A 14,922-nucleotide genomic window follows, 5' to 3' on the forward strand; every position below is an offset into this window, starting at 1 on the left:
CTAGCCTTGTTCTTCTTTCGAGAGTTCCCTTGTGCTGCCTAAGTTGGATCTCTTTCACTTGACAGGGGGGTGCCCGAGTAGCGACCCTCCCCAGCTCTAGCCCAACTCCTACTTACCTGCCAGGTGAGATACTATGATCATGAAGGTGCTTCTCCCAGGGCAAGGCTCACCCATTGCACTCTGGGTGTGGTGCCCCTGCGATTTCCCCAAATGTGGGAAGCTTGACTGCATAATTTGTGTTTCCCCTGGTCGGCTCTCGTATAATTCAGATCTCTTTGTCTCAGGTCTCTCTCCAGCCTAGTTTGCTGTCTGTTTCCACTTCTTTTTTCATGAGCCCCTCCCTTTTATACCCTTGTGCACTATCCTGACTTCTCCTCTTGTCTGCTTATTTTGTGCCTTCCAATGCACAATGCAAACTACAGGTAGTGCTGCAGGGCCCACACCCTTTTACTTGCCGTACAGAGCAGCTCTGGAGCTGTTACAGTGCCCAGCTGCTGCAAGAAATCAGCTTGAATGCTTCAGGGGCTGGGGCATAGCCAACATGAGCCCCACACCGAAGGAGGGTGGAGGTGTTTAATGCGAACTAGGGGTCATCCAAGCGCCGCAAAAGGCCGCTATGCCCTGCACGCCCCTTTTCTCTTTTCATATGCAGACGAGGGTTGAAGCCAACTTTGACCCACTGCTTGGATGACATCACCGTATGCAAATCCATCTGCTGCAGGCCTTCCCCCAGGAATGCTTGCACTAGTTGTTGCATTTGGTTTGTTGTTTGGGGGTGCTTCATTATTAGGCAGCCTTCTGCCCTCCCATGTTCATCTGAAAATATGTGTTCTCCCTGCAGTTGTTGTCCCCAGATGAGAGTTCCCTTGTGCTGCCTCAGTTGAATCTCCTTTACTTGACAGAGATGTGCCTGAGCAGTGGCCCTCCCCAGCCCTATCCCAAATCATACTTATTTTGCATAGGAGATACCATGGTCATGAAGATTGTTCTCCCAGGGTGAGGTTCATTCATTGCATTCTGGGTATGCTGACCCCTGTGATTTCCCCAAATGTGGGAAACTCGACTGCATTATTTGTGGTAGTGGGGGACTGTGTTTGTGCTTTCCTCTGGTCAGCTCTGGTAAAAGTCAGATTTATTTGTCTCAGATCTTCCTCTAGCCTTGTTCTTCTTTCGAGAGTTCCCTTGTGCTGCCTCAGTTGAATCTCCTTCACTTGACAGGGGGGTACCCGAGCAGCGACCCTCCCCAGCTCTAGCCCAACTTCTACTTACCTGGCAGGTGAGATACTATGATCATGTAGGTGCTTCTCCCAGGGCAAGGCTCACCCATTGCACTCTGGGTGTGCTGCTCCTGCGATTTCCCCAAATGTGGGAAACTTGACTGCATAATTTGTGTTTCCCCTGGTCGGCTCTCGTATAATTCAGATCTCTTTGTCTCAGGTCTCTCTCCAGCCTAGTTTGCTGTCTGTTTCAACTTCTCTTTTCTTGAGCCGCTCCCTTCTATGCCCTTGCGCACTATCCTGACTTCTCCCGTCTGCTTACTTTGTGCCTTCCAATGCACAATGCAAACTACAGGTAGTGCTGCAGGGCCCACACCCTTTTACTTGCCGTTCAGAGCAGCTCTGGAGCTGTTACAGTGCCCAGCTGCTGCAAGAAATCAGCTTGAATGCTTCAGGGGCTGGGGCATAGCCAACATGAGCCCCACACCGAAGGAGGGTGGAGGTGTTTAATGCGAACTAGGGGTCATCCAAGCGCCGCAAAAGGCCGCCATGCCCTGCACGCCCCTTTTCTCTTTTCATATGCAGACGAGGGTTGAAGCCAACTTTGACCCACTGCTTGGATGACATCACTATATGCAAATCCATCTGCTGCAGGCCTTCCCCCAGGAATGCTTGTACTAGTTGTTGCATTTGGTTTGTTGTTTGGGGGTGCTTCAGTATTAGGCAGCCTTCTGCCCTCCCATGTTTATCTGAAAATATGTGTTCTCCCTGCAGTTGTTGTCCCCAGATGAGAGTTCCCTTGTGCTGCCTCAGTTGAATCTCCTTTACTTGACAGAGATGTGCCTGAGCAGCGGCCCTCCCCAACCCTATCCCAAATCATACTTATTTTGCATAGGCGATACCATGGTCATGAAGATTGTTCTCCCAGGGTGAGGTTCATTCATTGCATTCTGGGTATGCTGACCCCTGTGATTTCCCCAAATGTGGGAAACTCGACTGCATTATTTGTGGTAGTGGGGGACTGTGTTTGTGCTTTCCTCTAGTCAGCTCTGGTAAAAGTCAGATTTATTTGTCTCAGATCTTCCTCTAGCCTTGTTCTTCTTTCGAGAGTTCCCTTGTGCTGCCTAAGTTGGATCTCTTTCACTTGACAGGGGGGTGCCCGAGTAGCGACCCTCCCCAGCTCTAGCCCAACTCCTACTTACCTGCCAGGTGAGATACTATGATCATGAAGGTGCTTCTCCCAGGGCAAGGCTCACCCATTGCACTCTGGGTGTGGTGCCCCTGCGATTTCCCCAAATGTGGGAAGCTTGACTGCATAATTTGTGTTTCCCCTGGTCGGCTCTCGTATAATTCAGATCTCTTTGTCTCAGGTCTCTCTCCAGCCTAGTTTGCTGTCTGTTTCCACTTCTTTTTTCATGAGCCCCTCCCTTTTATACCCTTGTGCACTATCCTGACTTCTCCTCTTGTCTGCTTATTTTGTGCCTTCCAATGCACAATGCAAACTACAGGTAGTGCTGCAGGGCCCACACCCTTTTACTTGCCGTACAGAGCAGCTCTGGAGCTGTTACAGTGCCCAGCTGCTGCAAGAAATCAGCTTGAATGCTTCAGGGGCTGGGGCATAGCCAACATGAGCCCCACACCGAAGGAGGGTGGAGGTGTTTAATGCGAACTAGGGGTCATCCAAGCGCCGCAAAAGGCCGCTATGCCCTGCACGCCCCTTTTCTCTTTTCATATGCAGACGAGGGTTGAAGCCAACTTTGACCCACTGCTTGGATGACATCACCGTATGCAAATCCATCTGCTGCAGGCCTTCCCCCAGGAATGCTTGCACTAGTTGTTGCATTTGGTTTGTTGTTTGGGGGTGCTTCATTATTAGGCAGCCTTCTGCCCTCCCATGTTCATCTGAAAATATGTGTTCTCCCTGCAGTTGTTGTCCCCAGATGAGAGTTCCCTTGTGCTGCCTCAGTTGAATCTCCTTTACTTGACAGAGATGTGCCTGAGCAGTGGCCCTCCCCAGCCCTATCCCAAATCATACTTATTTTGCATAGGAGATACCATGGTCATGAAGATTGTTCTCCCAGGGTGAGGTTCATTCATTGCATTCTGGGTATGCTGACCCCTGTGATTTCCCCAAATGTGGGAAACTCGACTGCATTATTTGTGGTAGTGGGGGACTGTGTTTGTGCTTTCCTCTGGTCAGCTCTGGTAAAAGTCAGATTTATTTGTCTCAGATCTTCCTCTAGCCTTGTTCTTCTTTCGAGAGTTCCCTTGTGCTGCCTCAGTTGAATCTCCTTCACTTGACAGGGGGGTACCCGAGCAGCGACCCTCCCCAGCTCTAGCCCAACTTCTACTTACCTGGCAGGTGAGATACTATGATCATGTAGGTGCTTCTCCCAGGGCAAGGCTCACCCATTGCACTCTGGGTGTGCTGCTCCTGCGATTTCCCCAAATGTGGGAAACTTGACTGCATAATTTGTGTTTCCCCTGGTCGGCTCTCGTATAATTCAGATCTCTTTGTCTCAGGTCTCTCTCCAGCCTAGTTTGCTGTCTGTTTCAACTTCTCTTTTCTTGAGCCGCTCCCTTCTATGCCCTTGCGCACTATCCTGACTTCTCCCGTCTGCTTACTTTGTGCCTTCCAATGCACAATGCAAACTACAGGTAGTGCTGCAGGGCCCACACCCTTTTACTTGCCGTTCAGAGCAGCTCTGGAGCTGTTACAGTGCCCAGCTGCTGCAAGAAATCAGCTTGAATGCTTCAGGGGCTGGGGCATAGCCAACATGAGCCCCACACCGAAGGAGGGTGGAGGTGTTTAATGCGAACTAGGGGTCATCCAAGCGCCGCAAAAGGCCGCCATGCCCTGCACGCCCCTTTTCTCTTTTCATATGCAGACGAGGGTTGAAGCCAACTTTGACCCACTGCTTGGATGACATCACTATATGCAAATCCATCTGCTGCAGGCCTTCCCCCAGGAATGCTTGTACTAGTTGTTGCATTTGGTTTGTTGTTTGGGGGTGCTTCAGTATTAGGCAGCCTTCTGCCCTCCCATGTTTATCTGAAAATATGTGTTCTCCCTGCAGTTGTTGTCCCCAGATGAGAGTTCCCTTGTGCTGCCTCAGTTGAATCTCCTTTACTTGACAGAGATGTGCCTGAGCAGCGGCCCTCCCCAACCCTATCCCAAATCATACTTATTTTGCATAGGCGATACCATGGTCATGAAGATTGTTCTCCCAGGGTGAGGTTCATTCATTGCATTCTGGGTATGCTGACCCCTGTGATTTCCCCAAATGTGGGAAACTCGACTGCATTATTTGTGGTAGTGGGGGACTGTGTTTGTGCTTTCCTCTGGACAGCTCTGGTAAAAGTCAGATTTCTTTGTCTCAGATCTTCCTCTAGCCTTGTTCTTCTTTCGAGAGTTCCCTTGTGCTGCCTCAGTTGGATCTCTTTAACTTGACAGGGGGGTGCCCGAGCAGCGACCCTCCCCAGCTCTAGCCCAACTCCTACTTACTTGCCAGGTGAGATACTATGATCATGAAGGATCTTCTCCCAGGGCAAGGCTCACCCATTGCACTCTGGGTGTGGTGCCCCTGCGATTTCCCCAAATGTGGGAAGCTTGACTGCATAATTTGTGTTTCCCCTGGTCGGCTCTCGTATAATTCAGATCTCTTTGTCTCAGGTCTCTCTCCAGCCTAGTTTGCTGTCTGTTTCCACTTCTTTTTTCATGAGCCCCTCCCTTTTATACCCTTGTGCACTATCCTGACTTCTCCTCCTGTCTGCTTACTTTGTGCCTTCCAATGCACAATACAAACTACAGGTAGTGCTGTAGGGCCCACACCCTTTTACTTGCCGTACAGAGCAGCTCTGGAGCTGTTACAGTGCCCAGCTACTGCAAGAAATCAGCTTGAATGCTTCAGGGGCTGGGGCACAGCCAACATGAGCCCCACACCGAAGGAGGGTGGAGGTGTTTAATGTGAACTAGGGGTCATCCAAGCACCGCAAAAGGCCGCCATGCCCTGCACGCCCCTTTTCTCTTTTCATATGCAGACGAGGGTTGAAGCCAACTTTGACCCACTGCTTGGATGACATCACCGTATGCAAATCCATCTGCTGCAGGCCTTCCCCCAGGAATGCTTGCACTAGTTGTTGCATTTGGTTTGTTGTTTGGGGGTGCTTCAGTATTAGGCAGCCTTCTGCCCTCCCATGTTCATCTGAAAATATGTGTTCTCCCTGCAGTTGTTGTCCCCAGATGAGAGTTCCCTTGTGCTGCCTCAGTTGAATCTCCTTTACTTGACAGAGATGTGCCTGAGCAGCGGCCCTCCCCAGCCCTATCCCAAATCATACTTATTTTGCATAGGAGATACCATGGTCATGAAGATTGTTCTCCCAGGGTGAGGTTCATTCATTGCATTCTGGGTATGCTGCCCCTGTGATTTCCCCAAATGTGGGAAACTCGACTGCATTATTTGTGGTAGTGGGGGACTGTGTTTGTGCTTTCCTCTGGTCAGCTCTGGTAAAAGTCAGATTTATTTGTCTCAGATCTTCCTCTAGCCTTGTTCTTCTTTCGAGAGTTTCCTTGTGCTGCCTCAGTTGGATCTCTTTCACTTGACAGGGGGGTGCCCGAGCAGCGACCCTCCCCAGCTCTAGCCCAACTCCTACTTACCTGCCAGGTGAGATACTATGATCATGAAGGTGCTTCTCCCAGGGCAAGGCTCACCCATTGCACTCTGATTTCCCCAAATGTGGGAAGCTTGACTGCATAATTTGTGTTTCCCCTGGTCGGCTCTCGTATAATTCAGATCTCTTTGTCTCAGGTCTCTCTCCAGCCTAGTTTGCTGTCTGTTTCCACTTCTTTTTTCATGAGCCCCTCCCTTTTATACCCTTGTGCACTATCCTGACTTCTCCTCCTGTCTGCTTACTTTGTGCCTTCCAATGCACAATGCAAACTACAGGTAGTGCTGCAGGTCCCACACCCTTTTACTTGCCGTACAGAGCAGCTCTGGAGCTGTTACAGTGCCCAGCTGCTGCAAGAAATCAGCTTGAATGCTTCAGGGGCTGGGGCATAGCCAACATGAGCCCCACACCGAAGGAGGGTGGAGGTGTTTAATGCGAACTAGGGGTCATCCAAGCGCCGCAAAAGGCCGCCATGCCCTGCACGCCCCTTTTCTCTTTTCATATGCAGACGAGGGTTGAAGCCAACTTTGACCCACTGCTTGGATGACATCACCGTATGCAAATCCATCTGCTGCAGGCCTTCCCCCAGGAATGCTTGCACTAGTTGATGCATTTGGTTTGTTGTTTGGGGGTGCTTCAGTATTAGGCAGCCTTCTGCCCTCCCATGTTCATCTGAAAATATGTGTTCTCCCTGCAGTTGTTGTCCCCAGATGAGAGTTCCCTTGTGCTGCCTCAGTTGAATCTCCTTTACTTGACAGAGATGTGCCTGAGCAGCGGCCCTCCCCAGCCCTATCCCAAATCATACTTATTTTGCATAGGAGATACCATGGTCATGAAGATTGTTCTCCCACGGTGAGGTTCATTCATTGCATTCTGGGTATGCTGACCCCTGTGATTTCCCCAAATGTGGGAAACTCGACTGCTTTATTTGTGGTAGTGGGGGACTGTGTTTGTGCTTTCCTCTGGTCAGCTCTGGTAAAAGTCAGATTTCTTTGTCTCAGATCTTCCTTTAGCCTTGTTCTTCTTTCGAGAGTTCCCTTGTGCTGCCTCAGTTGGATCTCCTTCACTTGACAGGGGGGTACCCGAGCAGCGACCCTCCCCAGCTCTAGCCCAACTTCTACTTACCTGGCAGGTGAGATACTATGATCATGTAGGTGCTTCTCCCAGGGCAAGGCTCACCCATTGCACTCTGGGTGTGCTGCTCCTGCGATTTCCCCAAATGTGGGAAACTTGACTGCATAATTTGTGTTTCCCCTGGTCGGCTCTCGTATAATTCAGATCTCTTTGTCTCAGGTCTCTCTCCAGCCTAGTTTGCTGTCTGTTTCAACTTCTCTTTTCTTGAGCCGCTCCCTTCTATGCCCTTGCGCACTATCCTGACTTCTCCCGTCTGCTTACTTTGTGCCTTCCAATGCACAATGCAAACTACAGGTAGTGCTGCAGGGCCCACACCCTTTTACTTGCCGTTCAGAGCTGCTCTGGAGCTGTTACAGTGCCCAGCTGCTGCAATAAATCAGCTTGAATGCTTCAGGGGATGGGGCATGGCCAACATGAGCCCCACACCAAAGGAGGGTGGGGTGTTTAATGCGAACTAGGGGTCATCCAAGCACCGCAAAAGGCCGCCATGCCCTGCACGCCCCTTTTCTCTTTTCATATGCAGATGAGGGTTGAAGCCAACTTTGACCAACTGCTTGGATGACATCACCGTATGCAAATCCGTCTTCTGCAGAACTTCCCCCAGGAATGCTTGCACTAGTTGTTGCATTTGGTTTGTTGTTTGGGGGTGCTTCAGTATTAGGCAGCCTTCTGCCCTCCCATGTTCATCTGAAAATATGTGTTCTCCCTGCAGTTGTTGTCCCCAGATGAGAGTTCCCTTGTGCTGCCTCAGTTGAATCTCCTTTACTTGACAGAGATGTGCATGAGCAGCGGCCCTCCCCAGCCCTATCCCAAATCATACTTATTTTGCATAGGAGATACCATGGTCATGAAGATTACTCTCCCAGGGTGAGGTTCATTCATTGCATTCTGGGTATGCTGACCCCTGTGATTTCCCCAAATGTGGGAAACGTGACTGCTTTATTTGTTGGCAGTGGGGGACTGTGTTTGTGTTTTCCTCTGATCTCTGGTAAAAGTCAGATTTCTTTGTTTCAGATCTTCCTCTAGCCTTGTTCTTCTTTCGAGAGTTTCCTTGTGCTGCCTCAGTTGGATCTCCTTCACTTGACAGGGGGGTGCCCGAGCAGCGACCCTCCCCAGCTCTAGCCCAACTCCTACTTACCTGCCAGGTGAGATACTATGATCATGAAGGTGCTTCTCCCAGGGCAAGGCTCACCCATTGCACTCTGGGTGTGCTGCCCCTGCGATTTCCCCAAATGTGGGAAACTTGACTGCATAATTTGTGTTTCCCCTGGTCAGGTCTCGTATAATTCAGATCTCTTTGTCTCAGGTCTCTCTCCTGCCTAGTTTGCTGTCTGTTTCCACTTCTCTTTTCTTGAGCCGCTCCCTTCTATGCCCTTGCGCACTATCCTGACTTCTCCTCCTTTCTGCTTACTTTGTGCCTTCCAACGCACAATGCGAACTACAGGTAGTGCTGCAGGGCCCACACCCTTTTACTTGCCTTACAGAGCAGCTCTGGAGCTGTTACAGTGCCCAGCTGCTGCAAGAAATCAGCTTGAATGCTTCAGGGGCTGGGGCATAGCCAACATGAGCCCCACACCGAAGGAGGGTGGAGGTGTTTAATGCAAACTAGGGGTCAGCCAAGTGCTGCAAAAGGCCACCATGCCCTGCACGCCCCTTTTCTCTTTTCATATGCAGACGAGGGTTGAAGCCAACTTTGACCCACTGCTTGGATGACATCACCATATGCAAATCTATCTGCTGCAGGCCTTCCCCCAGGAATGCTTGCACTAGTTGTTGCATTTGGTTTGTTGTTTGGGGGTGCTTCAGTATTAGGCAGCCTTCTGCCCTCCCATGTTCATCTGAAAATATGTGTTCTCCCTGCAGTTGTTGTCCCCAGATGAGAGTTCCCTTGTGCTGCCTCAGTTGAATCTCCTTTACTTGACAGAGATGTGCCTGAGCAGCGGCCCTCCGCAGCCATATCCCAAATCATACTTATTTTGCATAGGAGATACCATTGTTATGAAGATTGTTCTCCCAGGGTGCGGTTCATTCATTGCACTCTGGGTATGCTGAACCCTGTGATTTCCCCAAATGTGGGAAACTCGACTGCATTATTTGTGGTAGTGGTGGACTGTGTTTGTGCTTTCCTCTGGTCAGCTCTGGTTAAAGTCAGATTTCTTTGTCTCAGATCTTCCTCTAGCCTTGTTCTTCTTTCGAGAGTTCCTTTGTGCTGCCTCAGTTGGATCTCCTTCACTTGACAGGGGGGTGCCCGAGCAGCGACCCTCCCCAGCTCTAGCCCAACTCCTACTTACCTGCCAGGTGAGATACTATGATCATGAAGGTGCTTCTCCAAGGGCAAGGCTCACCCATTGCACTCTGGGTGTGCTGCTCCTGCGATTTCCCCAAATGTGGGAAACTTGACTGCATAATTTGTGTTTCCCCTGGTCAGGTCTCGTATAATTCAGATATCTTTGTCTCAGGTCTCTCTCCAGCCTAGTTTGCTGTCTGTTTCCACTTCTCTTTTCTTGAGCCGCTCCCTTCTATGCCCTTGCGCACTATCCTGACTTCTCCTCCTTTCTGCTTACTTTGTGCCTTCCAACGCACAATGCGAACTACAGGTAGTGCTGCAGGGCCCACACCCTTTTACTTGCCTTACAGAGCAGCTCTGGAGCTGTTACAGTGCCCAGCTGCTGCAAGAAATCAGCTTGAATGCTTCAGGGGCTGGGGCATAGCCAACATGAGCCCCACACCGAAGGAGGGTGGAGGTGTTTAATGCAAACTAGGGGTCAGCCAAGTGCCGCAAAAGGCCACCATGCCCTGCACGCCCCTTTTCTCTTTTCATATGCAGACGAGGGTTGAAGCCAACTTTGACCCACTGCTTGGATGACATCACCATATGCAAATCTATCTGCTGCAGGCCTTCCCCCAGGAATGCTTGCACTAGTTGTTGCATTTGGTTTGTTGTTTGGGGGTGCTTCAGTATTAGGCAGCCTTCTGCTCTCCCATGTTCATCTGAAAATATGTGTTCTCCCTGCAGTTGTTGTCCCCAGATGAGAGTTCCCTTGTGCTGCCTCAGTTGAATCTCCTTTACTTGACAGAGATGTGCCTGAGCAGCGGCCCTCCCCAGCCCTATCCCAAATCATACTTATTTTGCATAGGAGATACCATGGTCATAAAGATTGTTCTCCCAGGGTGAGGTTCATTCATTGCATTCTGGGTATGCTGACCCCTGTGATTTCCCCAAATGTGGGAAACTCAACTGCATTATTTGTGGTAGTGGGGGACTGTGTTTGTGTTTTCCTCTGGTCAGCTCTGGTAAAAGTCAGATTTCTTTGTCTCAGATCTTCCTCTAGCCTTGTTCTTCTTTCGAGAGTTCCATTGTGCTGCCTCAGTTTGATCTCCTTCACTTGACAGGGGGGTACCCGAGCAGCGACCCTCCCCAGCTCTAGCCCAACTCCTACATACCTGCCAGGTGAGATACTATGATCATGAAGGTGCTTCTCCCAGGGCAAGGCTCACCCATTGCACTCTGGGTGTGCTGCCCCTGCGATTTCCCCAAATGTGGGAAACTTGACTGCATAATTTGTGTTTCCCCTGGTCAGGTCTCGTATAATTCAGATCTCTTTGTCTCAGGTCTCTCTCCTGCCTAGTTTGCTGTCTGTTTCCACTTCTCTTTTCTTGAGCCGCTGCCTTCTATGCCCTTGTGCACTCTCCTGACTTCACCTGTCTGCTTACTTTGTGCCTTCCAACGCACAATGCAAACTACAGGTAGTGCTGCAGGGCCAACACCCTTTTACTTGCCTTACAGAGCAGCTCTGGAGCTGTTACAGTGCCCAGCTGCTGCAAGAAATCAGCTTGAATGCTTCAGGGGCTGGGGCATAGCCAACATGAGCCCCACACCGACGGAGGGTGGAGGTGTTTAATGCTAACTAAGGGTCATCCAAGCGCCGCAAAAGGCCGCCATGCCCTGCATACCCCTTTTCTCTTTTCATATGCAGATGAGGGTTCCAGCCAACTTTGGCCCACTGCTTGGATGACATCACCGTATGCAAATCCGTCTTCTGCAGACCTTTTCCCAGGAATGCTTGTACTAGTTGTTGCATTTGGTTTGTTGTTTGGGGGTGCTTCAGTATTAGGCAGCCTTCTGCTCTCCCATGTTCATCTGAAAATATGTGTTCTCCCTGCAGTTGTTGTCCCCAGATGAGAGTTCCCTTGTGCTGCCTCAGTTGAATCTCCTTTACTTGACAGAGATGTGCCTGAGCAGCGGCCCTCCCCAGCCCTATCCCAAATCATACTTATTTTGCATAGGAGATACAATTGTCATGAAGATTGTTCTCCCAGGGTGAAGTTCATTCATTGCATTCTGGGTATGCTGACCCCTGTGATTTCCCCAAATGTGGGAAACTCGACTGCATTATTTGTGGTAGTGGGGGACTGTGTTTGTGCTTTCCTCTGGTCAGCTCTGGTAAAAGTCAGATTTCTTTGTCTCAGATCTTCCTCTAGCCTTGTTCTTTTTTCGAGAGTTTCCTTGTGCTGCCTCAGTTGGATCTCCTTCACTTGACAGGGGGGTGCCCGAACAGCGACCCTCCCCAGCTCTAGCCCAACTCCTACTTACCTGCCAGGTGAGATACTATGATCAGGAAGGTGCTTCTCCCAGGGCAAGGCTCACCCAATGCACTCTGGGTGTGCTGCTCCTACAATTTCCCCAAATGTGGGACACTTGATTACATAATTTGTGTTTCCTCTGGTCGGCTCTCGTATAATTCAGATCTCTTTGTCTCAGGTCTCTCTCCAGCCTAGTTTGCTGTCTGTTTCCACTTCTCTTTTCTTGAGCCGCTCCCTTCTATGCCCTTGTGCACTATCCTGACTTCTCCCGTCTGCTTACTTTGTGCCTTCCAACGCACAATGCGAACTACAGGTAGTGCTGCAGGGCCCACACCCTTTTACTTGCCTTACAGAGCAGCTCTGGAGCTGTTACAGTGCCCAGCTGCTGCAAGAAATCAGCTTGAATGCTTCAGGGGCTGGGGCATAGCCAACATGAGCCCCACACCGAAGGAGGGTGGAGGTGTTTAATGCAAACTAGGGGTCAGCCAAGTGCTGCAAAAGGCCACCATGCCCTGCACGCCCCTTTTCTCTTTTCATATGCAGACGAGGGTTGAAGCCAACTTTGACCCACTGCTTGGATGACATCACCATATGCAAATCTATCTGCTGCAGGCCTTCCCCCAGGAATGCTTGCACTAGTTGTTGCATTTGGTTTGTTGTTTGGGGGTGCTTCAGTATTAGGCAGCCTTCTGCCCTCCCATGTTCATCTGAAAATATGTGTTCTCCCTGCAGTTGTTGTCCCCAGATGAGAGTTCCCTTGTGCTGCCTCAGTTGAATCTCCTTTACTTGACAGAGATGTGCCTGAGCAGCGGCCCTCCGCAGCCATATCCCAAATCATACTTATTTTGCATAGGAGATACCATTGTTATGAAGATTGTTCTCCCAGGGTGCGGTTCATTCATTGCACTCTGGGTATGCTGAACCCTGTGATTTCCCCAAATGTGGGAAACTCGACTGCATTATTTGTGGTAGTGGTGGACTGTGTTTGTGCTTTCCTCTGGTCAGCTCTGGTTAAAGTCAGATTTCTTTGTCTCAGATCTTCCTCTAGCCTTGTTCTTCTTTCGAGAGTTCCTTTGTGCTGCCTCAGTTGGATCTCCTTCACTTGACAGGGGGGTGCCCGAGCAGCGACCCTCCCCAGCTCTAGCCCAACTCCTACTTACCTGCCAGGTGAGATACTATGATCATGAAGGTGCTTCTCCAAGGGCAAGGCTCACCCATTGCACTCTGGGTGTGCTGCTCCTGCGATTTCCCCAAATGTGGGAAACTTGACTGCATAATTTGTGTTTCCCCTGGTCAGGTCTCGTATAATTCAGATATCTTTGTCTCAGGTCTCTCTCCAGCCTAGTTTGCTGTCTGTTTCCACTTCTCTTTTCTTGAGCCGCTCCCTTCTATGCCCTTGCGCACTATCCTGACTTCTCCTCCTTTCTGCTTACTTTGTGCCTTCCAACGCACAATGCGAACTACAGGTAGTGCTGCAGGGCCCACACCCTTTTACTTGCCTTACAGAGCAGCTCTGGAGCTGTTACAGTGCCCAGCTGCTGCAAGAAATCAGCTTGAATGCTTCAGGGGCTGGGGCATAGCCAACATGAGCCCCACACCGAAGGAGGGTGGAGGTGTTTAATGCAAACTAGGGGTCAGCCAAGTGCCGCAAAAGGCCACCATGCCCTGCACGCCCCTTTTCTCTTTTCATATGCAGACGAGGGTTGAAGCCAACTTTGACCCACTGCTTGGATGACATCACCATATGCAAATCTATCTGCTGCAGGCCTTCCCCCAGGAATGCTTGCACTAGTTGTTGCATTTGGTTTGTTGTTTGGGGGTGCTTCAGTATTAGGCAGCCTTCTGCTCTCCCATGTTCATCTGAAAATATGTGTTCTCCCTGCAGTTGTTGTCCCCAGATGAGAGTTCCCTTGTGCTGCCTCAGTTGAATCTCCTTTACTTGACAGAGATGTGCCTGAGCAGCGGCCCTCCCCAGCCCTATCCCAAATCATACTTATTTTGCATAGGAGATACCATGGTCATAAAGATTGTTCTCCCAGGGTGAGGTTCATTCATTGCATTCTGGGTATGCTGACCCCTGTGATTTCCCCAAATGTGGGAAACTCAACTGCATTATTTGTGGTAGTGGGGGACTGTGTTTGTGTTTTCCTCTGGTCAGCTCTGGTAAAAGTCAGATTTCTTTGTCTCAGATCTTCCTCTAGCCTTGTTCTTCTTTCGAGAGTTCCATTGTGCTGCCTCAGTTTGATCTCCTTCACTTGACAGGGGGGTACCCGAGCAGCGACCCTCCCCAGCTCTAGCCCAACTCCTACATACCTGCCAGGTGAGATACTATGATCATGAAGGTGCTTCTCCCAGGGCAAGGCTCACCCATTGCACTCTGGGTGTGCTGCTCCTGTGATTTCCCCAAATGTGGGAAACTTGACTGCATAATTTGTGTTTCCCCTGGTCGGCTCTCGTATAATTCAGATCTCTTTGTCTCAGGTCTCTCTCCAGCCTAGTTTGCTGTCTGTTTCCACTTCTCTTTTCTTGAGCCGCTGCCTTCTATGCCCTTGTGCACTCTCCTGACTTCACCTGTCTGCTTACTTTGTGCCTTCCAACGCACAATGCAAACTACAGGTAGTGCTGCAGGGCCAACACCCTTTTACTTGCCTTACAGAGCAGCTCTGGAGCTGTTACAGTGCCCAGCTGCTGCAAGAAATCAGCTTGAATGCTTCAGGGGCTGGGGCATAGCCAACATGAGCCCCACACCGACGGAGGGTGGAGGTGTTTAATGCTAACTAAGGGTCATCCAAGCGCCGCAAAAGGCCGCCATGCCCTGCATACCCCTTTTCTCTTTTCATATGCAGATGAGGGTTCCAGCCAACTTTGGCCCACTGCTTGGATGACATCACCGTATGCAAATCCGTCTTCTGCAGACCTTTTCCCAGGAATGCTTGTACTAGTTGTTGCATTTGGTTTGTTGTTTGGGGGTGCTTCAGTATTAGGCAGCCTTCTGCTCTCCCATGTTCATCTGAAAATATGTGTTCTCCCTGCAGTTGTTGTCCCCAGATGAGAGTTCCCTTGTGCTGCCTCAGTTGAATCTCCTTTACTTGACAGAGATGTGCCTGAGCAGCGGCCCTCCCCAGCCCTATCCCAAATCATACTTATTTTGCATAGGAGATACAATTGTCATGAAGATTGTTCTCCCAGGGTGAAGTTCATTCATTGCATTCTGGGTATGCTGACCCCTGTGATTTCCCCAAATGTGGGAAACTCGACTGCATTATTTGTGGTAGTGGGGGACTGTGTTTGTGCTTTCCTCTGGTCAGCTCTGGTAAAA

The 14,922-nt window shown here is 50.2% G+C and overlaps 25 non-coding genes across 25 annotated transcripts; all 25 read left to right on the forward strand.

Moving 5' to 3' along the window:
- Positions 1-108: 108 nt before the first annotated feature.
- On the forward strand, positions 109-271 carry LOC135006525 (U1 spliceosomal RNA). The gene has a single exon (XR_010206715.1). It is a non-coding gene; the product is annotated as a U1 spliceosomal RNA (small nuclear RNA).
- Positions 272-945: 674 nt separating this feature from the next.
- LOC135006502 (U1 spliceosomal RNA) lies at positions 946-1,109 on the forward strand. Its single transcript, XR_010206695.1, has one exon. It is a non-coding gene; the product is annotated as a U1 spliceosomal RNA (small nuclear RNA).
- A 152-nt stretch (positions 1,110-1,261) lies between these two features.
- LOC135006423 (U1 spliceosomal RNA) lies at positions 1,262-1,424 on the forward strand. The gene has a single exon (XR_010206623.1). It is a non-coding gene; the product is annotated as a U1 spliceosomal RNA (small nuclear RNA).
- A 671-nt stretch (positions 1,425-2,095) lies between these two features.
- Positions 2,096-2,259, forward strand: LOC135006353 (U1 spliceosomal RNA). Its single transcript, XR_010206556.1, has one exon. It is a non-coding gene; the product is annotated as a U1 spliceosomal RNA (small nuclear RNA).
- Positions 2,260-2,411: 152 nt separating this feature from the next.
- On the forward strand, positions 2,412-2,574 carry LOC135006526 (U1 spliceosomal RNA). Its single transcript, XR_010206716.1, has one exon. It is a non-coding gene; the product is annotated as a U1 spliceosomal RNA (small nuclear RNA).
- A 674-nt stretch (positions 2,575-3,248) lies between these two features.
- On the forward strand, positions 3,249-3,412 carry LOC135006513 (U1 spliceosomal RNA). The gene has a single exon (XR_010206704.1). It is a non-coding gene; the product is annotated as a U1 spliceosomal RNA (small nuclear RNA).
- A 152-nt stretch (positions 3,413-3,564) lies between these two features.
- On the forward strand, positions 3,565-3,727 carry LOC135006424 (U1 spliceosomal RNA). The gene has a single exon (XR_010206624.1). It is a non-coding gene; the product is annotated as a U1 spliceosomal RNA (small nuclear RNA).
- Positions 3,728-4,398: 671 nt separating this feature from the next.
- LOC135006358 (U1 spliceosomal RNA) lies at positions 4,399-4,562 on the forward strand. The gene has a single exon (XR_010206560.1). It is a non-coding gene; the product is annotated as a U1 spliceosomal RNA (small nuclear RNA).
- A 152-nt stretch (positions 4,563-4,714) lies between these two features.
- Positions 4,715-4,877, forward strand: LOC135006553 (U1 spliceosomal RNA). Its single transcript, XR_010206736.1, has one exon. It is a non-coding gene; the product is annotated as a U1 spliceosomal RNA (small nuclear RNA).
- A 674-nt stretch (positions 4,878-5,551) lies between these two features.
- LOC135006371 (U1 spliceosomal RNA) lies at positions 5,552-5,714 on the forward strand. The gene has a single exon (XR_010206573.1). It is a non-coding gene; the product is annotated as a U1 spliceosomal RNA (small nuclear RNA).
- Positions 5,715-6,686: 972 nt separating this feature from the next.
- Positions 6,687-6,850, forward strand: LOC135006387 (U1 spliceosomal RNA). The gene has a single exon (XR_010206588.1). It is a non-coding gene; the product is annotated as a U1 spliceosomal RNA (small nuclear RNA).
- A 152-nt stretch (positions 6,851-7,002) lies between these two features.
- On the forward strand, positions 7,003-7,165 carry LOC135006425 (U1 spliceosomal RNA). The gene has a single exon (XR_010206625.1). It is a non-coding gene; the product is annotated as a U1 spliceosomal RNA (small nuclear RNA).
- Positions 7,166-7,835: 670 nt separating this feature from the next.
- On the forward strand, positions 7,836-8,000 carry LOC135006510 (U1 spliceosomal RNA). The gene has a single exon (XR_010206701.1). It is a non-coding gene; the product is annotated as a U1 spliceosomal RNA (small nuclear RNA).
- A 149-nt stretch (positions 8,001-8,149) lies between these two features.
- On the forward strand, positions 8,150-8,312 carry LOC135006455 (U1 spliceosomal RNA). Its single transcript, XR_010206653.1, has one exon. It is a non-coding gene; the product is annotated as a U1 spliceosomal RNA (small nuclear RNA).
- A 674-nt stretch (positions 8,313-8,986) lies between these two features.
- LOC135006403 (U1 spliceosomal RNA) lies at positions 8,987-9,150 on the forward strand. The gene has a single exon (XR_010206603.1). It is a non-coding gene; the product is annotated as a U1 spliceosomal RNA (small nuclear RNA).
- A 152-nt stretch (positions 9,151-9,302) lies between these two features.
- Positions 9,303-9,465, forward strand: LOC135006505 (U1 spliceosomal RNA). The gene has a single exon (XR_010206698.1). It is a non-coding gene; the product is annotated as a U1 spliceosomal RNA (small nuclear RNA).
- A 674-nt stretch (positions 9,466-10,139) lies between these two features.
- LOC135006634 (U1 spliceosomal RNA) lies at positions 10,140-10,303 on the forward strand. The gene has a single exon (XR_010206809.1). It is a non-coding gene; the product is annotated as a U1 spliceosomal RNA (small nuclear RNA).
- A 152-nt stretch (positions 10,304-10,455) lies between these two features.
- LOC135006485 (U1 spliceosomal RNA) lies at positions 10,456-10,618 on the forward strand. Its single transcript, XR_010206679.1, has one exon. It is a non-coding gene; the product is annotated as a U1 spliceosomal RNA (small nuclear RNA).
- A 671-nt stretch (positions 10,619-11,289) lies between these two features.
- LOC135006372 (U1 spliceosomal RNA) lies at positions 11,290-11,453 on the forward strand. Its single transcript, XR_010206574.1, has one exon. It is a non-coding gene; the product is annotated as a U1 spliceosomal RNA (small nuclear RNA).
- A 152-nt stretch (positions 11,454-11,605) lies between these two features.
- On the forward strand, positions 11,606-11,768 carry LOC135006542 (U1 spliceosomal RNA). Its single transcript, XR_010206726.1, has one exon. It is a non-coding gene; the product is annotated as a U1 spliceosomal RNA (small nuclear RNA).
- A 671-nt stretch (positions 11,769-12,439) lies between these two features.
- On the forward strand, positions 12,440-12,603 carry LOC135006404 (U1 spliceosomal RNA). The gene has a single exon (XR_010206604.1). It is a non-coding gene; the product is annotated as a U1 spliceosomal RNA (small nuclear RNA).
- A 152-nt stretch (positions 12,604-12,755) lies between these two features.
- Positions 12,756-12,918, forward strand: LOC135006506 (U1 spliceosomal RNA). Its single transcript, XR_010206699.1, has one exon. It is a non-coding gene; the product is annotated as a U1 spliceosomal RNA (small nuclear RNA).
- Positions 12,919-13,592: 674 nt separating this feature from the next.
- LOC135006636 (U1 spliceosomal RNA) lies at positions 13,593-13,756 on the forward strand. Its single transcript, XR_010206811.1, has one exon. It is a non-coding gene; the product is annotated as a U1 spliceosomal RNA (small nuclear RNA).
- A 152-nt stretch (positions 13,757-13,908) lies between these two features.
- Positions 13,909-14,071, forward strand: LOC135006519 (U1 spliceosomal RNA). The gene has a single exon (XR_010206709.1). It is a non-coding gene; the product is annotated as a U1 spliceosomal RNA (small nuclear RNA).
- Positions 14,072-14,742: 671 nt separating this feature from the next.
- On the forward strand, positions 14,743-14,906 carry LOC135006383 (U1 spliceosomal RNA). The gene has a single exon (XR_010206585.1). It is a non-coding gene; the product is annotated as a U1 spliceosomal RNA (small nuclear RNA).
- The last annotated feature ends 16 nt before the right edge of the window (positions 14,907-14,922 follow it).

The sequence above is a fragment of the Pseudophryne corroboree genome, unplaced genomic scaffold (assembly GCF_028390025.1).
Source record: "Pseudophryne corroboree isolate aPseCor3 unplaced genomic scaffold, aPseCor3.hap2 scaffold_213, whole genome shotgun sequence".
In the NCBI taxonomy this organism is placed as follows: domain Eukaryota; kingdom Metazoa; phylum Chordata; class Amphibia; order Anura; family Myobatrachidae; genus Pseudophryne; species Pseudophryne corroboree.